We start from the raw sequence: 17,573 nt of genomic DNA, 5'->3' as shown, positions 1-17,573 counted from the left end.
GCAGAAATCAGGCTGACAAACAGTTAAAAATGTGCAGGTTACTCACCCACTTAGATTCCAGTCACTTCTGATGTTCAGCTGCTGTGCTTTTGCTAGCAGAAAAGGTACTGGCCTTAAGCAGTGGCAGCTTCACCTGTGCACAAATGTGTGTTTTGTGACAGATGTAAGAGTGTTAACCTGCCTGAATGAGGGAGGCACCACAGGTTAACCATCAGGCTGAAATACCTGGCTTGTGGAGACCAAAGGTTTCTCTAGTTAAGTTTTACACTGAAGTGAAAAACTTTCTTTTGTGGGCCAGGAGTTCCCCTGAAGAAGAGCCTCCCCATTTTCTTTCCTGTGAGACACTTTCAGCCATCTGTCTGTGCTACTTAGTCCAGGACTGTGCACTCTCTGTCTGCGAATAGAATCGCCGCACTTTCTTCCATTGTGCTTCAGGTGGGGGAAGGGATTTGGCATCATTTAAATAAGGTTGACAGCTAATATGTATTTGGCTGTACGATTTCTGCCAGGGGAAGGATGAAATGTAATTTTCTTCCTGGTAACATTTGCATGGTTTTTCTCAGCACTGAATGGGCTTCCCCGAAAGACCTATTGTACACGGCTGAGAAAGTGTGTGGCACATTTCCTGGTAGTATCTCAAGAAATGACACATGCACTTAGCAATTCTTGCAAGAATATCAGTAAAGGGATTGTTAACCGCAACATGGTGGGTTAGATGTGATGAATATAGCATAAGGTGCGGGGGGAGGGGGCAGCTACATTAGACACGGTATGCAGAATTTAGAACTTTTATATAATGATTATTTAGCTGTACTCTTGACTTAAAGGCTGAAAATCAAAAATTGGAGCTGAAGTAGCACAGTTTATATTGGTATCATTACATGCAATTATTGGCTACTCCTCAATCTCATATTTCATCAAATTTTTGGCTTAAGCTTGCGTCTGAATTTTATTATCACACACATTGATAAACAGGCTCAACAAAAACAAGTCTAAGCACTTCAAAAGGATAACTTCAGTTTTTCTAAATTTTTGCAAAAATTAGGCTCAATAACATGTAAGAAACATGTGTCATTTGGCTTCTTGCCATGTTTATGTGTTGCGAACGGTATGGATTATCAATTTTTATGATCTTATCATTTTTCATTTTTAATGAAGTGCTGGTGGTGCATGTTTAAGTCGCAGCTTAAATTGCTAGTCTCTTTGCTATGCTGTTTCTTCAGATCTGGATACAAACAAATGTACATAAGTGATCTGTAGCCTGTATAGTTTCTAGTAAGTTGAAAGCCAAAGGAAAAAGTTCATTTGACACTATTAATACAGCCATATGTCAACTTATGTATTCCACGTTCTGCAGAAATCCTGTTCAGGGCAACAGCACACAATAGCCTAAAGGTTTCTCATCCCTTCAAAGGTGAATTAATTAGCAGTGCAAAGTCAGTAAAGATACTATCACAAAAATTCCATAATTTTGGGCAAAAACTCCAGAGAAACGTAATAATGGGGAACCTTAACAGACTGAAAATTTAACCACTAATAATGCACTGTGTGTGTGGTATTCTACTGCTCCACGATCAAATAGAAGATGAGTGTTTTATTTCGGGTCAGCCCAATGATTGATAAAGAAAAAAATCTTTACAGATGACTAGGAATGACTCAGAATTGGAGCTTGGCATATAATCAGAGGATGGTGTAGTGAGGGATAAATAAGTACCATGCAATGTGGATTATGGTAATTGGCAATTCATTGCTTTTTCCATTCTACTTCAATTAGAAACTGGGACAATTCTGAATGGTAGGAATGGAGTTGAGCTTTGAAGTCTGCAGCAAGTATGTCTTCTCACTAGTAGCTCTGAACCATTTGACTTTCAATTTCCCAGGAAATTTAAAAATTGATCTGTGCTGTTGTATAGCACATTAAAAACGTCACCATATTTAAAAGAAGACATTTCTAAAAATATTTCTGGCTGAACATCTCTCCCAAGTAATCTCACTGAAATTGCTAAATTATGTAATTCCTTTGCTTTTGAACTACTGCTTAAACATCTGTCAATGCATTAACTGAATTTGCTTGCTTTAGCCCTGTCATGTTTCTGACATATTGCTGAAGGTGTCAAAGTTGAACAGAATGTAATCTGTTCAATTTATGATTTTGGAGAATCTTATATTACATGAAACCTGATTTTATACATTTGAAGTACAGATTTTACAAGTGTGCATTGCTCACACACTCTCAGTCAATAGGAATACCTATTATGAATTTATTGTTCTGTCCAACCCCTTTCTCTTTCACATAAATTTCTGATAGTTTAATTATGGCCTATCTTTTGAATCTTTACCATTGAAATATATGCAGCTAGGTAGGACCTGAAAGCTTGATTCCTGCTTTGAAAATTGGGGGGCGGCCGGGTGCTGGAGATTTGGTACATTGGAATTTCACTGAAATAGCACTGGCACTGTACGTTTAACTGGGAACAGGAGCATTGCATATACACATTTTTCTCCTCTGTTCCAAAGTCAATGATATGTCCAGGAGAAGATACATCACTCATTGTGCCCTCTGAACTGCTGATATAGGCATGAGTCCCAGTGAAACCTTTAAAATCCTAACATTTTTACTAAATTAAAGGAACAAATCCCAGTAAAAATCGATAACTAAAATATTCAGGGAGGATGACAATTTTAACCTAAGTTGGCAGACATGAAACCCACGGAAACAGATGCAATGGTAGTTTCACACTGCCTGATATTACTTTCTGTTGGTGTCACTTCTGAGAAAATTTGAGTGCACTGCACCTGATTCAGTTCTATTTCCGAAGGGTGTGTTAGCTGAAAATAACTCTAACTGGCACCAGCATTTTCCTTTGACTCAAAAAGCCCTGTGGATCACTCAGGCAAGGAGTCTGTGGCCTGCTCTGATTTCAAATGGTTTCAACGGAGGCTGTTTGTAATTGTACAAGTGCCTCTGACCCTGCAATCTGGGATGGGGCTTTTGGCTTTGGGTTAGGGCAGATGGGCATTACAACCTGGTCCAACGGAATTGTCCCTTGGAGCATCCAGGTAATTATATGTAATGACAGTTGATGGTGAGGCAAATTTAATGGCAAAGAACAATTGTTGATGGAGTTGGGTGATAACAGATTATAATTCTCCTGACAGAATCATGCTACCCTGAATCTTTGATTTGAATGATCAAGCATTCCAAAATACTGTTATCTACTTGTAATTGTAACAAAAAGTAGAAATTTGTTTCACAAATAAAGGAGATCTGAAATTCTTTGGGATAAAAAAAATGTTGGACAGGGATGTTAAATAGCAACATTAGAATGGCCACCTGTTATGTACAGCCTTTGATATCCCATGTTTGTCAATGGAATTGAATGTCAGCACTGCATTTAATGGGTAACCAAGCTGATAGTGCCTGCGTGAGACTGTTTGAGACAGACATGTATCTCTGCATATGCAATAGTTCTGTAGTGTTTTGTACAAGATTCTTGTTTGATTACTGAGCATCAAGTGTCTTTTTTTTTTAACCAGAACAGATTTAAAGCATTCTGAAAGCATAGAAGTTCATATATGGAAGTTAATAATTAAGAAGTATGGCATGTAGGAACCAGCTTAGTAAACTGATTTTTTTTTACACAGGTGCATACCATTTCATTCTTCTTTTCCACTGTGAATTTCATCCTTAATAACAGGTTGATTTTACAGCATCCTGTTTTTTTACATTGTCCTCAAGCTAATTGCTGTTGGGCATGACTATTGGAATTGTCAGACTTCAGATTGAACCCAGACCCAACAAAATTAAGTGTTTTCCCACGAAATGTAACTTTGGTTTTGCTTTTGATATTTACTTGAGTTAGATATTAAAAGGAGCTGTCTGTATAATATTCATTCTCAGTGAAAGGGACTGCATATTTACAAAAGATAAAGTAATGAGCAAATCATACAGGTTTTTTTTCACAAGCTGAGAGAGTTGCTATGGTGACACCTGATGCTGAAACTGTTTTCACCAATTATTTGTGGAAATGTAGGTTCAGTCCTTCAGTTGCATGCATCTATCAAATAAATTCTTTCTTGTGGATGCAGGAGACTGCATGTATCTTTTCAGATGTATAAATATCGCTGCTATCAGAAAGACTAAGCCCATTGTTACTGTGTCCAGTGTCCTCACACTCCAGTCTAAATGTAGGAACTGAATTGAGTTATTGATTGCTGTTCTATGATACAGAGCATGGGACAATTTAAATCCTATATTTTCAATTGTAACCAGAATATCACTTGTATTGGCTTTACTTCCCACTCCCAAACCTTCTCCTATGCTCCAGGGATCTATCAATGACATCCTCTTATTTGTCATCTATGTGTACCTGTTGATGACAGCATCTGAAAATACATCTTCAGTTTTCACATGTATTCTTATGAGGCCTACTTAGCTCACTCTCAGCTCTCTATACTGCTGAACCACTATTAAATTATCAGGCTGTTTGTATTCCTGCCAGGAGTGATGAGGGAAGAAAATGTCCAGACAAACATTGGAAAGATTAAATCTATTGCCCTTGGTGTCCACACTAACTCCATTCTCTTGCTACTCATCTCATGTTTCTCCCTAGCAACTGTCTGAGACATTGTGTTGAATTTGACTCTGAAATTAGTTTTTTGCTAAATATCTGCGCTCTCACTAAGCCCACCCGTTTCCACAACTGGATTATTGTACAGTTCCACCTTGCCTCAGCTCACCTTTTGCTGAAGCCCCTTGTTGCCTCTTAGTTCAGAGCAAAACAAGAAACCAAGATTGCAAGCAATCTGGTTCAGCCTAAGAGACTGACTAGATGAATGGAGGGTGGTGGAGCCATTGGCAAAGGTGGGTAATTTGTGGTGGAGACTGAATGATATGGTAATGAGGGTTGTTTCAAATTACTGCTATGATTTCAGTGAAAATCTGTGTGGAAACCCTTCAGAAGTGGTCCAAGGAAATATTTGCGCCATTTTTCAGGACATTTGACAGTTTTCCACTTAAATTAGGGTGGGAGATATTCTAGAACCAGATGATTATTTTCTCAGTGTTTACCTGGACAAAGGTGACATGCATCCAGAACTGGATTTTGGGCAAGTAATCTAAAATGATGGAGATGAAGGAGAAGCTGGTGTCATTATGATATTTGTGGAAGTTAAACATCATGAGGAAGATGAAGAAGAGGAGCTGGCTAAATGAGAATGGGGCAGAGAAGCCATTTCTGAAGCTTATTTCTTTATGATCAAATAGGGTAAAAGTGAAGCATGAGAGGGCATTGCCACTGACCTGGACAATGAGAAGAGCTATTGGAAGAGGATGGTGTTGACTTTCAGCATTGTTATGACCATGGCACATCAGCCTTGCCAACCCCATAGCCTCTCTATAACCATTGATATTTACTTAGGGCTGTTCCAATGCTGGAAAAGTGATGCTATTTCAACGCAAGTTCAAGAAAGGAGTTGTGAAAGAGATGATCACAAATCTAGGAAGTGACATTATATTAAAAAGCCTTTGAGAGGAAAATGTTTTTGGGAAAAGGTTGCAGCTAATTGCAGAGGGATTGATAGGGCTCAGCCACAGCTTAATAATGCATATTGTCTCAGGATCGGGAACCATTTATAACATAGCAAACATGATGCCAAGGAAGGTATGTTAGTTACCTAGCAGTTTTGTTATAGTAACAGACGGAAGAAGTAGCAGGTGTGTCACATTCATAAGTTTGGAAAGAACAAAAGGAAGAAGAGTGAGAAACTAAGGTGAAGTTGGAGTGCAGCATTTTGGTTAGAATGATTGTGCGGAGGTTTGTGTGGGTTTGACTTTTCTGAAGATAGCTTCAAGGGGATAGGGAAGAGTGGGAAGTGATGGAAGGTGTTGAATGGGGTCTTTATTTTGATTTAAAGAATGCATGAACTTCTTGTTGTTACTAGCAATGACATTTACTTTTATGCTTTCTCCTTATTCTCAAATCTCTCCATGTTCTTGCCCCATCTCCATCTGTCATTTCCTGCATTTCCAGAGACACCTGCCCTTCTCTAATTCTTATGTATTGCATTTCCCAATTTTTATTGCTCTATATGTAGCAGCAGATTCAGTTATGTAGTTACTGAGCTCTGGAATACCCTCCCTACACCTGTCTGTCTCTCAACCTCACTTGCCTCCTTTACGAAATTCCTTAAAACCTATCTTTATCCAAGCTTGCAGACATCTGACTTAATATCTCCTTCTGTGGCTTGATGTCACAATTTTGTTTCATGACACTACTGCAAAGTACATTGGGATGTTTTCTTACATTGAAGGTGATATATAAATATCATTGTGTTGTTGCTTTGCTATAGCTTATTTTCTGAATTTAGTGCAATAGCTCCATGTCTTTAGAGTGAAAGACAGAAAGTATTTAAAGTCTAAAATATGGAACTAATTTGATTGTTTTACTTTTTAAAATTCACTGGCAAGGCCAGCTTTTAATGCCCATCTATAAATGCCCTTGAGAAAGTAGTGGCAACCTGCCCTCTTAAATCCATACCAGACCACCTCTAGGCAGTAGCCAGGTTCTCACTACCGCATGGGGCTTATAGATCATCTATAAAATTCCACCTGGCCTATGATCAATGGCCTTAATTAATCTTGTTATGACCTTAAACTGCCTGTAATCCTTGTGGTGCAATGGATGTAACCCTACCTCTGGGCTAGAAGGCTTGGATTCAAGTCCCATTTGCTCCAGAAATGTATCATGTCTGAATAGAGTATTAAAAATTTCTACAAATTCATTTTAGGTGTGACCCTGCTTTTGAACAGATGGTCTGGGTTTCACCAGCATCAAAGGCATTTCATACCATGTCCAAAAAGGTTGGTTCAGAATACTTACTTATGATTGGTAAGTAAGTTTTTTTTGCACCTGTTCCAGTCTTCTTGAAAATGCCTGTCTGCTTCTATCTTTAATCAGTCACCCTCCGAAATTCTAGATCTTGGAGTGATGGAGGAGGCCAGGATCAGCAGTAGCTTTCGCCATCTGGACAGCAGTAATGGTGCGGAAGTTACAGCTGAGGTTGCAAAAGTTGTGTGGGTGTTTAATTTGAGTTCCCTGTGATTGCTGGTCGGATTGATGGAAGGATGAAAAGTGAATTTCCGTTGTTTAAAAAGAATCCTTACAGTAGCTGAGCCGTCTTCATCTTGGCTTCTCTGTTTCAAAATTTCACATTAGAGCTAAGAACCTGGGGAAATTGTGGCAACTTAGACAAAAGAACAGTGTGACTGACAAAAAGTATGCGTTAGAAATACTTAAGTGGATTGGCACTAGCTGATCCTGTTTGTTTTAAGAACTGGTACCAAATCCACAAAATGTGGAGCATACCGTTCTGCTGTTTAGTTTTAAGGTGTGTCAGATCAATTATTGCTAAGTAATCAGTGCCTTCAGACAGTGAAGGTTAATTATTTGATGCAGGATCAATCTGCACCAAGTGAACTGAATCGCAGTTTCATTGTTTGGCTGCAGGTCAGAATAAAAGGTAAAATATCTGGCTTTCATTTTCTATGTGCAGTTGCTCGCGTTTATGTTTTAAGTAGTATCTACAGAATTTTGGCTGCTGTATTAATAGATATATTTCTGGTCATCCATAGCTTTCTCTCCACATTCCAAATGACTGACTAATTCTCCTTTTATTAAAAAGAAATCACTGGAATGAATCATAAGTAACAAATCAGCTGTACGAATTTCTTTTTGCTCCTGTACCAATGACGATACTGACACGGCAGAGTTTATTACTTGATGATGTCAAGAGTCATCCATGTAATGTGGGATTGGAGTCACATATAGGTAAGACCAGGGATTGGTGGTGAGTCCCTGAAGTGCGGTAATGATCTAGTTGAGTTTTTTTTTAAATAATTCACCACATCTCATGATCGTGCTTAAAAAGCCAGTCCTCAAATTGCGAGATTTTCTAATTTGAGTTTCTACTACTTGCTATGATGGGAATTAAATCAGGACAATTGTCAGTATTATAACTATTTAGCTACAGCGGTTGGCTAACAATTTGCACAGATTTGTAAAAATCGAAGGAACTGTGAACGCTGTTAATTAGGAACAACAACCGAAGTTGCTGGAAAAGTTTAGCAGGTCTGGCAGTATCTGTGAAGACAAAAAAAATCAGAGGTTAACGTTTCGAGTCCGATGAGTTCTGAGGAAGGATCACCGGTTCCAAAACATTAACTCTGATTTTTTTTTCTTCACAGATGCTGCCAGGCCTGCTGAGCTTTTCCAGCACCTTCTGTATTTGTGCACAGATGTGCAGTTTCTTTATAGATACAAAGCTACACAGTTTTGTTTTCAGTGATTGCAAACTATTTTGTTTTATAGATTATGCATCAATTGAAAGGGATGGATTAGTAGAACATTCAAAATTCTGGAGATCTGGCTTTAATGTTAGCTTGACTTAATGGTCATTTGGCATAATTCAGATAACAACTACCAATCACAAGATATTGATTGAAGTAATTGGCTGCCTGCAATGAGCTTTTATTTTAGACTTGCTTCATTAACCAGACTTAATAAAGTTTAGTCTTTGTTTCCTGAAGCATGGTATAGAGCAGTAACTGGACTTTCCCAGAGTGCCCATAACAAGAAAATTACAGTGCAAATAAAGCACACCATCCCAAAACTATTTATATCTTCCATTTTGGGTTAGATCAACATTCTTAGCACTGAGGCGAATGTCAAAGCTGAAAATATCCGAACACTGCTTCTAGCCATGAGTTTCCTGAATGCAAGGTGACCATGGATAGGCGCTTATAAATGTTCTGACTGTTACAAAATGTTATAACTATGTTTTCTATATGTTATCAATGCCCAATCTAAACTTTACCATTTCATTAATATCTTATGGTCGTAGAAATGCATTTCCTTGATTTGGAAATTAAGACATTTTGAAATTAGACATGAAGTATAAATGTATTGCAGTCACTAAGTGATATTTTAGGCACTGGTCCTTTAGCTGTTAACGCACTGACCCCAGGTATTTAAACAAAGGAAAAGAATAGGCAAACTGAGTGTTGGTTCTCTAGACAGTGAAAATGAGGGGTTAGTAGTAGATAATAAAGAAATGGCCAATGAAATGTATACAAGATAGAAATGTATAACATACTGAATACCTCAGGTGGTGGAGATGGGTTGTTCAATATTTTCAAGGCAAATGTAGGTAGATTCTTGATAGGCAAGGGAATCAAAGATTATTGGAAGTATATAGAAATGTGGAATTCAAAACACAAACATAAGCAATTATCTTATTAAATGGCTTGAGGGACTGAATGGTCTACTTCTGCTCCTATTACACATTCATATGCACCATCGCTGTTCATAATTTGTTGCTGTAATTGTATGAACTAGCCAAGAATGCCCTGGTCAAATACCTTCATTGAGAATATTGGCTTTATATTTGAGGAACTGCCCAAAGCTTAGATATAAACAGTTCTGCTAGTTTTTGTATGTTATCTGTCGTATACAATCAACAAATTCAGTAACCAAACTTGTAAATCAGGAAAAAAAATGAGTAAACAACCAACAGCTTAAACTGAGGACCCATTAGTACAGATGGTATGATTCAGCACCTTTACAATCCTAAGCTGGATATCTGGACAATGACTGGGTGGCAAAGCATAAAGAGAAAGGACTGTATCACTGAAATTGGCTACATTGGGCTGGCCCAAAGGATGAAAGGGGGAATTGCAGTGGTACTTAAATAAGTTTTTATATAAAGGGGTTACACCAGGAGTAAAGCAACACCTTACAAGCTAGTACTGTAAGGCACGTGTTAGGAGGTATGAACCTTGAACAGCTTAAGAGCCCCCATCAACAGAAATGACTGGGGAAGAACCTTGTATGTTCTAAGATCTGTAGCGGCCTTGGGAGCAAACTATAATCTGTATAAACAGATTCCTGCAGACAGGATAAGAAAGACTCCATGGAAGATTTGTTTATTGTACAATAATTAAATACAAACAATGTATGCATATGTGATTGCAGTATAAAGTTTAATCGTTTTCTATATTAGAGTTCAAAGATTAGACAGAGGTCAACAGAACAGGACAGAGCTGAGCAAAGCCAGACAGAATATCAGCCAGAATTCTGTTTAGCCAGTCAGACTCTCTATGAGGCTGTTTGAATGAATATGAAGTTAACTTGCCTACCCGAGTACTCCTGTGCTCTGTATAACAGAATACTCACAATTTTATTAAATGGTGGAGCAGACTCAATGGGCCGAACCAATTCTGCTCCCGTTTCATTTGCTTGCAAGAACATTTGGGCAACTAAAGTTAAAATACTGACTTTATTTCCGCTCGGGCCCTTATTTTCGTTCTTGTGTCGGGTACACCAAATTGGGAGAAATACGAGCTTCACAAACCTTACCTTTTAGAAACGGTGACCTGCGCTTCTGATTTTCAGTACAGTGTGGCTGGTTTGATTCGGAGTCTGGTCAGGTGACCCGGAGTCCACATAAGAATGAGTAATGTTGAGTTTGGTGATATGCTTTGGGATTTCCAATTTCTTTCACCTTTTTTTTACCATGGTGATGCTGTCCATCATGGCAAAAGGAGAAGCTTTGATGTCTGACTTTGAGAAATCCAGTAATACACATAGCATTTAATTCCGTTTGTTGTTCTCATGCACATGCTTATACTTACATCTCATACAGCACAGGATTGTATTCATGCTAAGTCCAAAAGAAGAGATTTATTCTTTATCCCACAAACTAATGTGGACACTTGCTTTCTTCTCGTGTTCATAATGTATAAACTCATTTCCCTCTCCTCTTTCTTCCCACATTGTAACAGAGGCTACATTTTAAAATTAATTCATTGGCTGCAAAGTGCTTTGAGATATCATTATGAAAAGCACCATATTAAATACAGTCTACCATATTACCATTAATAAAAGAAAATGAGTGGTAGTGAGTTTGGTGTATTCCATTATGGAGAGAATTGAGTTAATATTGAGATACTGACAATGCAATCGTTGATATTTGGAGACTGCACGAATATCAGATTAACAGAAGCTGCCTGGGTATTTACCATATTTCATTATTTGGATGAAAGTGATCAGTGTCATCTTATCCTCACTGAAATGAAATCATATGCTTTCCTTGACCTGTTTGTGTAGACTTACAGGGACGTCAGCAGGTTGGATATTTGTAGTGTGCTTCAAGAGGTTAATTGGCAACAGAATTTGCCGAGAAGCATGTGTAGTGTCTGCATACAATATAATAAATATTTCATTCATGCTATCGGAGCTTGCTGCTGTCCTACCAGGGTGCAGAAAGTCAGCTTGATTGCTGACAAAGTGTTAAAAATCGTTTACCACTGTGCAAGACCAGAGGTATCTGATAGTAGGAAGAAAGACCATAGTTTATTCACCACTGGGATCACTAGAGCTGTCAATCTGTTCTAAAGCTAAGACCTTTTTTGATTGTTCTTAATCTTAAAGGATAAATTCAGGTCTCCCACATTACCAGTGGGATACCTCAGGCATTGGAACTGTAGTTTGGAGATAACAATGCCAGCACTATAGACCTGATTCTCATTAATGCTTCCTTTGTCTGCAGGTTCTCACTGGATTGATGGGTCACTGAATTCACACTTCACTGAACAAATTCTGAGATCCAGATACAATTTGCTAAATGGTGCAGAGTCATCTTTCGACATTTCAATGTATCCATGTTTACAAATGACTGTACTGGGCAATTCAAAAACACAGGATGAAATATATTGCAAATTTACTTACATTTATCACCTGCACAGCCTCAGGAAGCTTCAGAATGCTTCATAAAGAATTTGATGTAAATAAATAAAGTATGTTTCAGTTATTTTCAGGATATCTGTGGTGCTGGCTGGTATTTAATCCCCATTCTTTGTAGTTTTGATACAACTATTTGACTTGCACAGCCACTTCAGTAGGTAGTTAAGAGTCAGCCATCTTCATTTAGGAGTGGAGCTAATGATCACACACAGATGAAAATTTGTTTCCCTAAGTTAGGTTATGGATGAAGTTTGTTTTTTTGTGATAATACGGCAGATTCATGGTCACTTGCACTAATACCAGTGTTTCAGTTCTTTTCATTGTTAAAGTTCAACTTCTCAAGCTAGATTAATAGGATTTAAATTCTCATTTTCAATCTGTCCAATTACCATTCTGTGAATCTACTGGCAATTATTAGCAAAGTGATGGCAAGTGTCAACAAAGCACTATCAAGCAGCACTTACTTTGCAATAAATTGCTAGCCAATGTTCAGTTTGTGTTCTGTCAGTGTCATTCAGTTTTTAAGCTCATTACAGCCTGGTCCAAACATGGACAAAAGAGCTGATCACAACAGATGGGATGAGAGCGTGACAGCCATGCATGATTTGACCGAAAATGAAAACAAGGCACCTTAACATAGCTGAAGTCTTGACTGGTCAGAGTTATACTTAGCATGAAGGAAGATGATTGTGTGATTTCTAGAGGCTTACCATTTCAGCCCCTGAACATAACTCTAAGTATCTGTCAGGACACACAGGGCTCTTGTGGTGCAGTGGTTATGTCTCTACCTCTGAGCCAGGAGGCTTGGATTCAAGTTTCACCTGCTGCAAAGGTATGCAATAATATATCTGAACATATTGATTTAGAAAATATCTTCCTCAAGGTAGTTTCCTAGGCCCTACCATCTTCAACTGCTTCCTCACTGAACTTCACACCATCCCTAGGGAATGTTTCTGACGTGAGTGCACGTTACTTTTAAGCAGAAATGCTTGCGTACACTTGGGTCTTTTGAAAAGAGTGGGTACAGTGCTATAGAAGAAAATAGCAAGGCATTTTGTCAAAAATTCCACAACTTTTTAAGTACTAGGGAAGCTCACACAACAAGTTTGATGAAGACAGTGGTGGACGTGATCTATAAGGACTTCAGTAAGTTTTTTTTTCCTTTATTCATTCACGGGATGAGGATGTCACTGGCTAGGCCAGCATTTATTGCCCATTCCTAATTGCCCAGAGGGCAGTTATGAGTCAACCACATTGTTGTGGGTGTGGAGTCACATGTAGGCCAGACCAGGTAAGGATGACAGTTTCCTTCCCTAAAGGGCATTAGTGAACCAGATGGGTTTTCCAACAATTGGCAATAGATTCATGGTCATTATTAGATTCTTAATTCCAGATATTTATTGAATTCAAATTCCATCATTTGCCCTGGTGGGTTAACAAGGTGTTAACAAGGAACCTTCCTGCTCCTCTGATGCTGCTTGGCCTGCTGTGTTCATCCAGCTCTACACCTTGTTATCTCAGATTCTCCAGCATCTGCAGTTCCTACTATCCCAGAATATGGGTCTCTGGATTAACAGTCCAGCGATTATACCACTACGCCATTGCCTCCCTGACAAGGCTCCACATGGTGGTCAGGTTAGCAAGGTTAGATCACATGGAATACAGGGAGAACTAGCCATTTAGATACAGAACTGGCTTGAAGGTAGGAGACAGACAGTGGTGGTGGAGGGTTGTTTTTCACACTGGAGGCCTGTGACCAGTGGTGTGCCTCAAGGATCGGTGCTGAGTCTACTGCTTTTTGTCATTTTGATTTGGATGTGAACATAGGAGGTATGGTTAGTAAATTTGCAGACTGCACCAAAATTGGAGTCGTAGTGGACAGCAAAGAAGGCTACCTCTGAGTACAGTGGGACCTTGATCAGATGGGCTGAGGAGTGGCAGATGGAATTTAATTTAGATAAATGCGAGGTGCTGAATTTTGGAAAGAAAAATCAGGGTGGGACTTAGACACTTAATGGGACAAATGCTGAACAAAGAGACACTTGCGTATGGGTTTATATTTCTTTGAAAGTGGAGTCACAGGTAGACAGTATAGCGACGGTGGCGTTTGGTATGCTTGCCTTTATTGATCAGTGCATTGAAAATTGGAGTTGGGAGGTCATGTTGCAGCTGTACAGGACATTGGTTAGGCCGCTTTTGGAATACTGCATTCAACTTTGGTCTCCCTGCTACAGGAAGGATGTTGTGAAACTTGAAAGGGTACAGAAAAGATTTACAAGAATGTTGCCAGGATTGGAGGATTTGAGCTATAAGGAGCAGCTGAATAGGCTGGGGCTATTTTCCCTGAAGCATCGGAGGCTGAGGGGTGACCTTTATAGAAGCTTATAAAATCATGAGGGGCATGGATAGAGTGAATGGCCAAAATCATTTCCCCAGGGTAGGGGAGTCCAAAACTAGAGGGCGTAGATTTAAGGTGAGGGGGAAAGATTTATAAATAACATGAGGGGCATCGTTTCCATACATGCACTACCCTCTGTGTGAAATGAGCTGCCAGAGGAAGTGGTGGAGGCTGGTACAATTACAACATTGAAAAGACATCTGCATGTAAGGGTTTAGAGGGATATGGGCCAAATGTTGGCAAATGGGACTAGATTAATTTAGGTTATCTGGTCTGCATGGACGAGTTTGACTGAAGGGTCTGTTTCCATGCTGTACAGCTCTATGACTCTCTGATTCTAAGAGCATTACATTCCATAAGGATGCCAAGCTGATATGTTTTTATATTCCTAGGAAGGTACCAAACATATTGCTGAAGTGAGTAAACGTATGACTTGACAGCATGCCACAAACGAATAATCATCTGACCCAGGACCAACAAGATGGTGTGCAAGACTAGCAACAGTTCCAAACCCAATAGGGAACTCTCACAGTTTAACACAGCACTTCAGAGAGAAGTCCACCAATCTCATCAGTGGGTTCCAATGTGGCAAACCTAGTACATCGCAAATACTTCACAAAAGTAGATGCAAATAGCAAATTTCAGCAAATGTTTATAATTCAAATAGTCTGAGTCAAGATGATTTACCACTTTACTAATGCCATTTGGTTGATTTTGTTTCAATAGTCTACAGTTTGAAATTTCTTCAGCAGCAGAGATCTTTGAGTGTGCAAAGTTTCAAATCCCTGAAATGCAAACAAGGTATAATCTATCAATGGATGAGACACTGGTACAGGGCATGACTAAACACCGAATGTGACTAATGAGTCCAAAAAGTTTGAAAGTATTTCAGCGTACAGGCATTATGCGAAATGCCAATTTGCAAAGACTTGAAACAAGTTCTTGAATCATTAGACAAGAAAGAGGAATCGTGGCAGATCCCAGTAAGACAAAGTCAACAAGTGTATTCCCAAAGTCAACAATGTTCAGTGCTTTTTAGGAATAGCCAACCAGATGGGGAAGTTCATGGCATATTTAACTTCTATCACACACACTCTAAATAACCATTCAGAAAGGGCCAACAGTACCCTTAAGGACTGGGGCTGACCAGAGCTCTCTACAACCCCAGATAGCCTGCAGTAGTAGCAAGGGATTAAGGACAGTTCTCATTCAAGTTCAGATTGAAGGGGCCATAAAGCTACCTTAAAAAAACATAGAAAACAGGAGCAGGAGTAGGCCATTAGGGCCTTCCAGCATGGTCTGCCATTCAGTGTGATCATGACTGATCATTCAACTCAGTACCTTGTTCCTATTTCCTTCCCATGTCCTTTGGTTCCTTTAGCTCTAAGAACTATATCTATATCCTTCTTGAAACCTCAACTTCTTTCTGTGGAAGTAATGCCACAAACTCACCACTGTCTGGGTGAAGCAATTTCTCCTCATCTCAGTCCTAGAGTGCCTACTCCATATCCTTAGACTATAACCCCCTGGTTCTTGCCTTAGAAGTAATCAGGAACATTCTTCATGTGACTTTTATTGGTTCCTATAAGATTTTTCTTCTCCACCTCTAACCTGTTCTGAACCGCAGTGAATATTATCCTGTTTAATCCAGCCTGTCTTCAGACATCAGTCCTGCCATTCCAGAAATCAGTTTACTAATCTTCTTCAGATCAAGAGGATTGATAGAAACAGAGCAACATTATTTAACTATCGAGAATGAGGCTTTATCGGTACATGGGACTGAATGTTTCTGCATAATCTCACAGGATTGAGATTTCAGGTGGAAACAGTCCACATGCTGCTAATTGCACTATTTAGATCAAAGGAAATCATCTCAGTGTCAATGAGAATCCATAGGTTCCAATTCAGATTAATGATACAAGACTACTTGATAATCTATCTCCCAGTGAAAATGTAAATTACAGCTGATGTGTTATCCAGAGTGACAGTGGATCAGGATGAATTGCAAGATTTAGTCCCCATTGAAGAGACTGAATTGTTTTCCACAGGAATAATAAAGTCCTGACTGGCTAGGAAGGAGAAGCTATGAGAAAAGTACAGCTCAAAAAAAGTAGATGAAGAATGTATCAAAATCAGACTGTTTTGTCTGCACCATTGCTCAAATTACTGTCCAACAGACCATGTTCTAAGAAAATATGAATTTACCTAAATGATATGCTTGTATTTGCTGACAGGCTGGTAATATCAAAATCCATAAAGAAATAAATCCCAATAACTAAACAAAGGTTGAGAGAAACTGGTATAACAGGGAGTAATATGTTACATGATGTAAGTGGAAGTCAACGTAGTCCCAGAGGCTGCTCTCTCATTCAACAGAGACTATTGTTGGTGATTTTTACCGGAGAGTTAACATGCCTCAGAAGGCAGGGCCTTCATGATGACCTCCACTGAAATGGGAATTGAACCCATTCTAATGTCTCTCTGTACTGCAGACCAGGCAACGAAGTTAATTGGCCTCAGTGCCAGTGTGATATCAACAGTCACATGCTGTGTAGACTTGAAGAAAGGAAGAATTCAATGAGAGCGAGGAAGCATTCAAGGAGGGCATTTACAAATCCATTTGAATTATTGAATGGTAAATGGGACCTTGTCGGGGAGGTGGACAGTCTGTCAGGGAGTGGTCAGAGTTTTTGCCTCCAAAGTTTCTTGAGTGAAAGAGAGTTCTTCTATCTGCTAAACTTGAGGAATAATGAGGAAAGGTATAGGTTACGCTCAACAGACTGTATGGTGGCCAGGTATTTTGGAGAATTTCATATAATCTTATCACAGATGTACCATCAATAGTTAGGTGCCAACACAAGTAAGTTGCAATATGGCAGGAGAGGTTAAGTAGTTGAAACCACCACAAAAAGAAGGATGGATTTAGTGGAGTAGTGCCATGGATAGTTAAGGTAGCTCAATGGACATCCCAAATTCTGCTTTGGCATATTTTGAGATGTTGATGGACAATTTCTACTTGATCCCCTAGAGTCAGTAGCTGATGGGTTGGTTAATGAGGTATTGCCTACACTGTATAGCTGGTACTTATATATGAAGAGCTTGAGGTCCTAACTTTGGGGAGACACAACCATTATGGCACTATCACTGAGCTACAGCCGGCCTAATGCTCTGGGGACACCGGTTTATATTGTTTAAAGGCATTGCTGATTTTTCATTATTTTTATTATCAAATTTGGTTTGGAGCTGTTAACTGGGAACTGTGAGCTAAAGGTGACGTTTCAACTGTGGGTAACAGCTTGTGTTGAAAGGAAAACCAGACCAAAAGCTTTTGTCTATTTGTGAAACAACAAGGTGCAGGGCTGGATGAACACAGC

Source organism: Rhincodon typus, chromosome 22, assembly GCF_021869965.1.
Source record: "Rhincodon typus isolate 14 chromosome 22, sRhiTyp1.1, whole genome shotgun sequence".
NCBI classification, from domain to species: Eukaryota; Metazoa; Chordata; class Chondrichthyes; order Orectolobiformes; family Rhincodontidae; genus Rhincodon; species Rhincodon typus.
This window is presented reverse-complemented; position numbering follows the sequence as displayed.